Genomic DNA, 12,909 nt, shown 5'->3' on the forward strand with positions numbered 1-12,909 from the left:
TCTTCTTCTTCATCTTCTACCTATTATTTTTTGGGTTACATTGTTCATATTCTTTTTATTTTACTATTATCTTCATCATATTCAACTTCTTCATCATATTCTTATTTGTGACAGGCATTCCCGTAGTTGTTATCTATAAAAGTTTGAAGATTACACCTTCCGTTCTGCCTGTCACAAACCAGTTACATTTGTCCGCGTTCAGTTTGGCCTGCAGCATCAGGCTTTATCCAGGGGCACCACGAGGAGGAACGGACTCACCCCCATACACTGCTTAGTCTTCTTCTGCTTATAATTTACATAATATTTTTTTGCTCTGATATTTTGTGTTATGCTTAATGTCCTTCTGCTCTTTGTTCTGCAGCCTCTTGTTCTTCTGCTTCTCGGTCTTCCAGGTCGTCGTCGTCTCCAGGGTCGTCGTCTCCGGGGTCGTCGTCATCGGGGTGGTCTCCGGGGTCGTCGTCATCGGGGTGGTCTTCAGGGTCATCGTCTCCAGGGTCGTCGTCATCACGGTGGTTGTCGTCTCTGGTGTCGTCGTCATCTTAGGGGTGTTCTTCCGGGTCATCGTGTTTAGTCTCTTGAACTTGGAAATGTAGCAGAAGGTACAAGAAGGCTGAGAAAATGCCGAGAACCAGCTGATGGAACTGGAACTCGGATGGCTACCCGAAGGTCCAAGAGCCAATGGAACTACCGAGGACCAGCTGACGTTACTGGAACCCGGTTACTAAGCAGGAGGTACCCGTGCCTGAAAGCACTACCAAGGACCACCTGACGTTGGTGGAACTCGGATACCCAGAGGGAGGCACCTAAGCCAAAGGCTCTGCCCGGAACCAGCTGACGGTACTGGAACCAGGATGGGGAGCAGAAGGTACAAGAGCAAAAGACACTGCCGAGAACCAGCTGACGGTGCTGGAACCCGGATGGGTAGCCGAAGGTCCAAGAGCCAATGGAACTACCGAGGACCAGCTGACGTTACTGGAACCCGGTTACTAAGCAGGAGGTACCCGTGCCTGAAAGCACTACCAAGGACCACCTGACGTTGGTGGAACTCGGATACCCAGAGGGAGGCACCTAAGCCAAAGGCTCTGCCCGGAACCAGCTGACGGTACTGGAACCAGGATGTGGAGCAGAAGGTACAAGAGCAAGTGTCTGCGTGGCTTTTGCAGGACACGTTGCCGGCTGCACAGCAGGGGAACAGCTGGCGGTGCTGGACCCCACTGACACATTGGCGAGGTGTTTGGCTCTGTGCAGCCAGCACTTCCGGACAGCAACGAGCGGTGTTGTAGCCCGGGCTCTGCAGGGGGAGCAGAGTGTAGGCCGAAGCCTACTTGAACCAATTTCAAAGGTAACCTTTAACCCCCCCTCAGGGGTTAGAAAGTAGAAGAGCCACAGCTTATGCAGCAGTAGTGCTGCACAAGTCAAAGGTTGCTCTTTTAATTTCGCTCCTTGCACACGCTGAATGAAACACGTATAACATTTAGCCCTTTATACAGTCAAACTGTGTTGGAGGCGCGAGTTCCCTTTGTAATGAGACGCAGCACAGATGTCAAGAATCCCACCTTGGTGCTGGGTGCAGCCTCCTGAGCGTTGTTATTTGCTGTACAGGAGTCTGCGCTGTCGTGTTATCCCCTGGCCTAGCGCTGTTAGCGCTGCCCATCTTCTGACCTCATTTAATGTTGGCCGGTGCGGTTCGCGATGCCCATGAATCACAGCCCCGCAGTGTATTGACATAGTTTAAACACTGCGGGGCTGGGATTCATGGCCTGGCGCAGTACATATGTTCGCCTCTCGCTTGGGTTCTTACACCTGCTTCAGACTATGTGGCGTCATCTGATCCCTTATCGCATGCCACGGCCATGAAGCCGCACAGTCCGAAGAAGGCGGAAGGAGAGGAGGGACAGGCGAACTGATGCACTGATCCTGCCCATCAATCACACCCTCGCAGTCCCAATAAATAAGACACCGAGGGGCGTTGTGTGGGTCAGGGCGGCCGCAGAGGCGCAGGCAGCCAAACAATGATGCCAGAAGACGGGCAGCGCTACCAAGGGGGTTGCAGCGTGTCATTACAAAGGAAAGTCACACCACCGGGACGGTTAAATGGTCACACAGAGGACACATTGCAGACGTGTTTTCAGTTCCACATGTGCGAGGAGAATACGTTTCTGAGCCACCTTGCACACATGCAGCATTACCGCTGTACAAGGTGGCTGGATAACGTAAAAACGCCTGGGGGAGGGGGGACAGGTTCCCTTCAATTTCAGTTCTTGTGTCTGCGTGGCTTTTGCAGGACACGTTGCCGGCTGCACAGCAGGGGAACAGCTGGCGGTGCTGGACCCCACTGACACATTGGCTGGTGTTTTTCTCTGTGCAGCTAGCACATCTGGGCAAAAACTGGCGGTGTGTTAGAGCCCAGGGACAGCAGGAGGAGGAGCAGGAGGAGGAGGAGCAGGGGGAGGGGAGTGTAGGCCGAAGCCTGCACAGGCGGCAGCTTTGGGTGTGTTGTGTCTGCGTGGCTTTTGCAGGACACGTTGCCGGCTACACAGCAGGGGAACAGCTGGCGGTGCTGGACCCCACTGACACATTGGCGAGGTGTTTGGCTCTGTGCAGCCAGCACTTCCGGACAGCAACTAGCGTTGTTGGAGCCCGGGCTCTGCAGGTGGAGCAGAGTGTAGGCCGAAGCCTAATTGAACCGATTTCAAAAGTCACCTTTAACCCCCCCTCAGGGGTTACAAAGTAGAAGAGCCACAGCTTATGCAGCAGCAGTGCTGCGCAAGTCAAAGGTTGCTCTTGTAATTTTTCTCCTTGCACACGCTGAATGGAACACGTATAACATTTAGCCCTTTATACAGTCAAACTGTGTAATGGAGGCGAGAGTTCCCTTTGTAATGAGACGCAGCACAGGTGTCAAGAATCCCACCTTGGTGCTGGGTGCAGCCTCCCGAGCGTTGTTATTTGCTGTACAGGAGTCTGCGCTGTCGTGTTATCCCCTGGCCTAGCGCCGTTAGCGCTGCCCATCTTCTGGCATCATGTAATGTCGGCCGGTGCGGTTCGCGATGACCATGAATCCCAGCCCCGCAGTGTCTTAACATTGTTAAAACACTGCGGGGCTGGGATTCAGGGCCTGGCGCAGCACATATGTTCGCCTCTCACACTCGGGTCCTTACACCCGCTTCAGACTGTGCGGCGTCATCTGATCCCTTATCGCATGCCACGGCCATGAAGCCGCACAGTCCGAAGAAGGCGGAAGGAGAGGAGGGACAGGCGAACTGATGCACTGATCCTGCCCATCAATCACACCCTCGCAGTCCCAATAAATAAGACACCGAGGGGCGTTGTGTGGGTCAGGGCGGCCGCAGAGGCGCAGGCAGCCAAACAATGATGCCAGAAGACGGGCAGCGCTACCAAGGGGGTTGCAGCGTGTCATTACAAAGGAAAGTCACACCACCGGGACGGTTAAATGGTCACACAGAGGACACATTGCAGACGTGTTTTCAGTTCCACATGTGCGAGGAGAATACGTTTCTGAGCCACCTTGCACACATGCAGCATTACCGCTGTACAAGGTGGCTGGATAACGTAAAAACGCCTGGGGGAGGGGGGACAGGTTCCCTTCAATTTCAGTTCTTGTGTCTGCGTGGCTTTTGCAGGACACGTTGCCGGCTGCACAGCAGGGGAACAGCTGGCGGTGCTGGACCCCACTGACACATTGGCTGGTGTTTTTCTCTGTGCAGCTAGCACATCTGGGCAAAAACTGGCGGTGTGTTAGAGCCCAGGGACAGCAGGAGGAGGAGCAGGAGGAGGAGGAGCAGGGGGAGGGGAGTGTAGGCCGAAGCCTGCACAGGCGGCAGCTTTGGGTGTGTTGTGTCTGCGTGGCTTTTGCAGGACACGTTGCCGGCTACACAGCAGGGGAACAGCTGGCGGTGCTGGACCCCACTGACACATTGGCGAGGTGTTTGGCTCTGTGCAGCCAGCACTTCCGGACAGCAACTAGCGTTGTTGGAGCCCGGGCTCTGCAGGTGGAGCAGAGTGTAGGCCGAAGCCTAATTGAACCGATTTCAAAAGTCACCTTTAACCCCCCCTCAGGGGTTACAAAGTAGAAGAGCCACAGCTTATGCAGCAGCAGTGCTGCGCAAGTCAAAGGTTGCTCTTGTAATTTTTCTCCTTGCACACGCTGAATGGAACACGTATAACATTTAGCCCTTTATACAGTCAAACTGTGTAATGGAGGCGAGAGTTCCCTTTGTAATGAGACGCAGCACAGGTGTCAAGAATCCCACCTTGGTGCTGGGTGCAGCCTCCCGAGCGTTGTTATTTGCTGTACAGGAGTCTGCGCTGTCGTGTTATCCCCTGGCCTAGCGCCGTTAGCGCTGCCCATCTTCTGGCATCATGTAATGTCGGCCGGTGCGGTTCGCGATGACCATGAATCCCAGCCCCGCAGTGTCTTAACATTGTTAAAACACTGCGGGGCTGGGATTCAGGGCCTGGCGCAGCACATATGTTCGCCTCTCACACTCGGGTCCTTACACCCGCTTCAGACTGTGCGGCGTCATCTGATCCCTTATCGCATGCCACGGCCATGAAGCCGCACAGTCCGAAGAAGGCGGAAGGAGAGGAGGGACAGGCGAACTGATGCACTGATCCTGCCCATCAATCACACCCTCGCAGTCCCAATAAATAAGACACCGAGGGGCGTTGTGTGGGTCAGGGCGGCCGCAGAGGCGCAGGCAGCCAAACAATGATGCCAGAAGACGGGCAGCGCTACCAAGGGGGTTGCAGCGTGTCATTACAAAGGAAAGTCACACCACCGGGACGGTTAAATGGTCACACAGAGGACACATTGCAGACGTGTTTTCAGTTCCACATGTGCGAGGAGAATACGTTTCTGAGCCACCTTGCACACATGCAGCATTACCGCTGTACAAGGTGGCTGGATAACGTAAAAACGCCTGGGGGAGGGGGGACAGGTTCCCTTCAATTTCAGTTCTTGTGTCTGCGTGGCTTTTGCAGGACACGTTGCCGGCTGCACAGCAGGGGAACAGCTGGCGGTGCTGGACCCCACTGACACATTGGCTGGTGTTTTTCTCTGTGCAGCTAGCACATCTGGGCAAAAACTGGCGGTGTGTTAGAGCCCAGGGACAGCAGGAGGAGGAGCAGGAGGAGGAGGAGCAGGGGGAGGGGAGTGTAGGCCGAAGCCTGCACAGGCGGCAGCTTTGGGTGTGTTGTGTCTGCGTGGCTTTTGCAGGACACGTTGCCGGCTACACAGCAGGGGAACAGCTGGCGGTGCTGGACCCCACTGACACATTGGCGAGGTGTTTGGCTCTGTGCAGCCAGCACTTCCGGACAGCAACTAGCGTTGTTGGAGCCCGGGCTCTGCAGGTGGAGCAGAGTGTAGGCCGAAGCCTAATTGAACCGATTTCAAAAGTCACCTTTAACCCCCCCTCAGGGGTTACAAAGTAGAAGAGCCACAGCTTATGCAGCAGCAGTGCTGCGCAAGTCAAAGGTTGCTCTTGTAATTTTTCTCCTTGCACACGCTGAATGGAACACGTATAACATTTAGCCCTTTATACAGTCAAACTGTGTAATGGAGGCGAGAGTTCCCTTTGTAATGAGACGCAGCACAGGTGTCAAGAATCCCACCTTGGTGCTGGGTGCAGCCTCCCGAGCGTTGTTATTTGCTGTACAGGAGTCTGCGCTGTCGTGTTATCCCCTGGCCTAGCGCCGTTAGCGCTGCCCATCTTCTGGCATCATGTAATGTCGGCCGGTGCGGTTCGCGATGACCATGAATCCCAGCCCCGCAGTGTCTTAACATTGTTAAAACACTGCGGGGCTGGGATTCAGGGCCTGGCGCAGCACATATGTTCGCCTCTCACACTCGGGTCCTTACACCCGCTTCAGACTGTGCGGCGTCATCTGATCCCTTATCGCATGCCACGGCCATGAAGCCGCACAGTCCGAAGAAGGCGGAAGGAGAGGAGGGACAGGCGAACTGATGCACTGATCCTGCCCATCAATCACACCCTCGCAGTCCCAATAAATAAGACACCGAGGGGCGTTGTGTGGGTCAGGGCGGCCGCAGAGGCGCAGGCAGCCAAACAATGATGCCAGAAGACGGGCAGCGCTACCAAGGGGGTTGCAGCGTGTCATTACAAAGGAAAGTCACACCACCGGGACGGTTAAATGGTCACACAGAGGACACATTGCAGACGTGTTTTCAGTTCCACATGTGCGAGGAGAATACGTTTCTGAGCCACCTTGCACACATGCAGCATTACCGCTGTACAAGGTGGCTGGATAACGTAAAAACGCCTGGGGGAGGGGGGACAGGTTCCCTTCAATTTCAGTTCTTGTGTCTGCGTGGCTTTTGCAGGACACGTTGCCGGCTGCACAGCAGGGGAACAGCTGGCGGTGCTGGACCCCACTGACACATTGGCTGGTGTTTTTCTCTGTGCAGCTAGCACATCTGGGCAAAAACTGGCGGTGTGTTAGAGCCCAGGGACAGCAGGAGGAGGAGCAGGAGGAGGAGGAGCAGGGGGAGGGGAGTGTAGGCCGAAGCCTGCACAGGCGGCAGCTTTGGGTGTGTTGTGTCTGCGTGGCTTTTGCAGGACACGTTGCCGGCTACACAGCAGGGGAACAGCTGGCGGTGCTGGACCCCACTGACACATTGGCGAGGTGTTTGGCTCTGTGCAGCCAGCACTTCCGGACAGCAACTAGCGTTGTTGGAGCCCGGGCTCTGCAGGTGGAGCAGAGTGTAGGCCGAAGCCTAATTGAACCGATTTCAAAAGTCACCTTTAACCCCCCCTCAGGGGTTACAAAGTAGAAGAGCCACAGCTTATGCAGCAGCAGTGCTGCGCAAGTCAAAGGTTGCTCTTGTAATTTTTCTCCTTGCACACGCTGAATGGAACACGTATAACATTTAGCCCTTTATACAGTCAAACTGTGTAATGGAGGCGAGAGTTCCCTTTGTAATGAGACGCAGCACAGGTGTCAAGAATCCCACCTTGGTGCTGGGTGCAGCCTCCCGAGCGTTGTTATTTGCTGTACAGGAGTCTGCGCTGTCGTGTTATCCCCTGGCCTAGCGCCGTTAGCGCTGCCCATCTTCTGGCATCATGTAATGTCGGCCGGTGCGGTTCGCGATGACCATGAATCCCAGCCCCGCAGTGTCTTAACATTGTTAAAACACTGCGGGGCTGGGATTCAGGGCCTGGCGCAGCACATATGTTCGCCTCTCACACTCGGGTCCTTACACCCGCTTCAGACTGTGCGGCGTCATCTGATCCCTTATCGCATGCCACGGCCATGAAGCCGCACAGTCCGAAGAAGGCGGAAGGAGAGGAGGGACAGGCGAACTGATGCACTGATCCTGCCCATCAATCACACCCTCGCAGTCCCATTAAATAAGACAACGAGGGCTGTTGTGTGGGTCAGGGCGGCCGCAGAAGCGCAGCCAGCCAAACAATGATGCCAGAAGACGGGCAGCGTTACCAAGGAGCTTGTTGCGTGTGTCAATACAAAGTCAAATCACACCTGAGGGACGTTTTAATGGTCACAGAGGACACATTTTAGACGTGTTCACTTCAACATGGGCAAGGAGAATAAGTTTCTGAGCCACCTTGAACACATGCAGCATTACTGCTGTTCAAGGTAGCTGTAAAACATAGAAACACCTGGGGGAGGGGGGACAGGTTCCCTTCAATTTCAGTTCTTGTGTCTGCGTGGCGGTCGCAGGACACGTTGCCGGCTACACAGCAGGGGAACAGCTGGCGGTGCTGGACCCCACTGACACATTGGCTGGTGTTTTTCTCTGTGCAGCTAGCACATCTGGGCAAAAACTGGCGGTGTTAGAGCCCAGGGTCAGCAGGAGGAGCAGGGGGAGCGGAGTGTAGGCCGAAGCCTGCACTCGAGCAAGTTGAAAGGAAACCTTTAACCCCCCCCCCCCCAGGCGTTTGTAGCTGAAAGAGCCATTGTGTACAGCACTAATGCTGGAAAAGGTAAACTTAGCTCTTTTAATTATGGTCCTTGTACATGCGGAACCTAACATTTATGAAATGTGTCCCCACACAGCGTTAAACCGTCCGGTAGGTGGAACTTTCCTTTGTCGTGTGACGCAGCACAGCCATCATTTTTACCCCCTTGTCGCCGTTCGCCCCCTCCTCAGCGTTGTTTGAATCTGTCCCGGAGCCTGCGCTGTTAGGTTAGCCCATGGCCATGCACACATGTTGCGCTGCCCGTCTTCTGACCTCATTTGGTGTCAGGCTGGCTGTGCCTGTGCGGGTGCGCTGGCCGAGATCCCGCCTCGCAGTGTCGTCTCATGTAATCCCACCGCGGGCCTGTGATCCGTGCCCGTGCGCAGTGCATATCCTCTCCTCTCACTCCCCTCCCTACGGCTTTTTCAGACTGTGCGGTGTCACGGCCGTGGCATGCTATTAGGGACCAGCTGACATCGCACAGTCTGAAGAAGCCATAGGGAGGGGAGTGAGAGGAGAGGATATGCACTGCGCACGGGCACGGATCACAGGCCCGCGGTGGGATTACATTAGACGACACTGCGAGGCGGGATCTCGGCCAGCGCACCCGCACAGGCGCAGCCAGCCTGACACCAAATGAGGTCAGAAGACGGGCAGCGCAACATGTGTGCATGGCCAAGGGCTAACCTAACAGCGCAGGCTCCGGGACAGATTCAAACAACGCTGAGGAGGGGGCGCACGGCGCCAAGGGGGTAAAAATGATGGCTGTGCTGCGTCACACGACAAAGGAAAGTTCCACCTACCGGACGGTGTAACGCTGTGTGGGGACACATTTCATAAGTGTTTGGTTCAGCATGTGCAAGGAGCATCACGAAAAGAGGCACTTTTTCCCTTTGCATCATTACTGCTGCACAAGGTGGCTCCTTCAGTAACAAACGCCTGGGGGGGGGGGGGTCAGGTTCCCTTACATTTAACTTGTTGTGCCTGCGTGGCGGTCGCAGTACACGTTGCCGTATACACAGCAGGGGAACAGCTGACGTTACTGAACCCCAATAACAGAGGAGGGACTGTTGACTGTGCGTACAGCACTTCTGGACGGCAACTGGCGGTGTTGGAGCCCAGGGACAGGTGGAGGAGGAGGAGGTTGGAGGAGGTAGGAGGGATTGCCACACACACAGCAGGGGAACAGCTGACGTTACTGAACCCCAATAACAGAGGAGCGACTGTTGACTGTGCGTACAGCACTTCTGGACGGCAACTGGCGGTGTTGGAGCCCAGGGACAGGTGGAGGAGGAGGAGGTTGGAGGAGGTAGGAGGAGGTAGGAGGGATTGCCACACACACAGCAGGGGAACAGCTGACGTTACTGAACCCCAATAACAGAGGAGGGACTGTTGACTGTGCGTACAGCACTTCTGGACGGCAACTGGCAGTGTTGGAGCCCAGGGACAGGTGGAGGAGGAGGAGGTTGGAGGAGGTAGGAGGGATTGCCACACACACAGCAGGGGAACAGCTGACGTTACTGAACCCCAATAACAGAGGAGCGACTGTTGACTGTGCGTACAGCACTTCTGGACGGCAACTGGCGGTGTTGGAGCCCAGGGATAGGTGGAGGAGGAGGAGGTAGGAGGAGGTAGGAGGGATTGCCACACACACAGCAGGGGAACAGCTGACGTTACTGAACCCCAATAACAGAGGAGGGACTGTTGACTGTGCGTACAGCACTTCTGGACGGCAACTGGCGGTGTTGGAGCCCAGGGACAGGTGGAGGAGGAGGAGGTTGGAGGAGGTAGGAGGGATTGCCACACACACAGCAGGGGAACAGCTGACGTTACTGAACCCCAATAACAGAGGAGGGACTGTTGACTGTGCGTACAGCACTTCTGGACGGCAACTGGCGGTGTTGGAGCCCAGGGACAGGTGGAGGAGGAGGAGGTTGGAGGAGGTAGGAGGGATTGTCACACACACAGCAGGGGAACAGCTGACGTTACTGAACCCCAATAACAGAGGAGCGACTGTTGACTGTGCGTACAGCACTTCTGGACGGCAACTGGCGGTGTTGGAGCCCAGGGACAGGTGGAGGAGGAGGAGGTTGGAGGAGGTAGGAGGAGGTAGGAGGGATTGCCACACACACAGCAGGGGAACAGCTGACGTTACTGAACCCCAATAACAGAGGAGGGACTGTTGACTGTGCGTACAGCACTTCTGGACGGCAACTGGCGGTGTTGGAGCCCAGGGACAGGTGGAGGAGGAGGAGGTTGGAGGAGGTAGGAGGGATTGCCACACACACAGCAGGGGAACAGCTGACGTTACTGAACCCCAATAACAGAGGAGGGACTGTTGACTGTGCGTACAGCACTTCTGGACGGCAACTGGCGGTGTTGGAGCCCAGGGACAGGTGGAGGAGGAGGAGGTTGGAGGAGGTAGGAGGGATTGCCACACACACAGCAGGGGAACAGCTGACGTTACTGAACCCCAATAACAGAGGAGCGACTGTTGACTGTGCGTACAGCACTTCTGGACGGCAACTGGCGGTGTTGGAGCCCAGGGACAGGTGGAGGAGGAGGAGGTTGGAGGAGGTAGGAGGAGGTAGGAGGGATTGCCACACACACAGCAGGGGAACAGCTGACGTTACTGAACCCCAATAACAGAGGAGGGACTGTTGACTGTGCGTACAGCACTTCTGGACGGCAACTGGCGGTGTTGGAGCCCAGGGACAGGTGGAGGAGGAGGAGGTTGGAGGAGGTAGGAGGGATTGCCACACACACAGCAGGGGAACAGCTGACGTTACTGAACCCCAATAACAGAGGAGCGACTGTTGACTGTGCGTACAGCACTTCTGGACGGCAACTGGCGGTGTTGGAGCCCAGGGACAGGTGGAGGAGGAGGAGGTTGGAGGAGGTAGGAGGAGGTAGGAGGGATTGCCACACACACAGCAGGGGAACAGCTGACGTTACTGAACCCCAATAACAGAGGAGGGACTGTTGACTGTGCGTACAGCACTTCTGGACGGCAACTGGCGGTGTTGGAGCCCAGGGACAGGTGGAGGAGGAGGAGGTTGGAGGAGGTAGGAGGGATTGCCACACACACAGCAGGGGAACAGCTGACGTTACTGAACCCCAATAACAGAGGAGGGACTGTTGACTGTGCGTACAGCACTTCTGGACGGCAACTGGCGGTGTTGGAGCCCAGGGACAGGTGGAGGAGGAGGAGGTTGGAGGAGGTAGGAGGGATTGCCACACACACAGCAGGGGAACAGCTGACGTTACTGAACCCCAATAACAGAGGAGCGACTGTTGACTGTGCGTACAGCACTTCTGGACGGCAACTGGCGGTGTTGGAGCCCAGGGACAGGTGGAGGAGGAGGAGGTTGGAGGAGGTAGGAGGAGGTAGGAGGGATTGCCACACACACAGCAGGGGAACAGCTGACGTTACTGAACCCCAATAACAGAGGAGGGACTGTTGACTGTGCGTACAGCACTTCTGGACGGCAACTGGCGGTGTTGGAGCCCAGGGACAGGTGGAGGAGGAGGAGGTTGGAGGAGGTAGGAGGGATTGCCACACACACAGCAGGGGAACAGCTGACGTTACTGAACCCCAATAACAGAGGAGCGACTGTTGACTGTGCGTACAGCACCTCTGGACGGCAACTGGCGGTGTTGGAGCCCAGGGACAGGTGGAGGAGGAGGAGGTTGGAGGAGGTAGGAGGGATTGCCACACACACAGCAGGGGAACAGCTGACGTTACTGAACCCCAATAACAGAGGAGCGACTGTTGGGACTGTGCGTACAGCACTACCAGGCAACAACTAGCGGTGTTGGAGCCCAGGGACAGGTGGAAAAGCAGAGGAACACAATGTAGGCCGAAGCCTGAGAAAGTCGAAAGGGAACCTTTAACCCCCCCCCAAGGCGTTTGTAGCTGAAAGAGCCAGCTTGTGCAGCACAAAAGATGCAAAAGGAAAAGGTGGCTCTTTTCATCATGCTCCTTGCAAACACAGAACTAAACACTTATAAAATGTGTCCCCTGCAACCGTAAAACCGTCCCGGAGGTGGGACTTTCCTTCGTAATGTGACGCAGCCCAGCCGTCATTCCTACCCCCCCGGCGCCGCGCACCGGCTCCTCAGCGTTGTTTTATTCCGTCCAGGAGCCTGCGCTGTTATGTTATCCCGTGGCCAGGCACACTTAGCGCTGCCCGTCTTCTGGCATCATTTGGTGTCTGGATGGCTGCGCCTGTGCGGCCGCGCTGGCAGAGAGCCCGCCTCGCAGTGTCTTCTGATTTAATCCCACTGGGGGCCTGGGATCCATGGACATGCGCAGTGCATATCTGAACCTCCACCTCTCACTCATCTCCCTATGGCTTCTTCAGACTGTGCGGTGTCACGGCCGTGGCATGCTGTTAGGGACCAGCTGACACCGAACAGTCTGAAGAAGCCATAGGGAAATGAGTGAGAGGTGGAGGTTCAGATATGCACTGCGCATGTCCATGGATCCCAGGCCCCCAGTGGGATTAAATCAGAAGACACTGCGAGGCGGGCTCTCTGCCAGCGCGGCCGCACAGGCGCAGCCATCCAGACACCAAATGATGCCAGAAGACGGGCAGCGCTAAGTGTGCCTGGCCACGGGATAACATAACAGCGCAGGCTCCTGGACGGAATAAAACAACGCTGAGGAGCCGGTGCGCGGCGCCGGGGGGGTAGGAATGACGGCTGGGCTGCGTCACATTACGAAGGAAAGTCCCACCTCCGGGACGGTTTTACGGTATCAGTGGACACATTTTATAAGTGTTAAGTTCTGCGTGTGCAAGGAGCTAAACAAAAATAGCTACCTTTTCCTTGGGCAGCATTACTGCTGCACAAGGTGGCTCTTTCAGTAACAAACGCCTTGGGGGGGGGGGGACAGATTCCCTTACATTTCAGTTGTTGTGTCAGCGTGGCGGTCGCATGACACATT

The sequence above is a fragment of the Ranitomeya variabilis genome, chromosome 4 (assembly GCF_051348905.1).
Source record: "Ranitomeya variabilis isolate aRanVar5 chromosome 4, aRanVar5.hap1, whole genome shotgun sequence".
In the NCBI taxonomy this organism is placed as follows: domain Eukaryota; kingdom Metazoa; phylum Chordata; class Amphibia; order Anura; family Dendrobatidae; genus Ranitomeya; species Ranitomeya variabilis.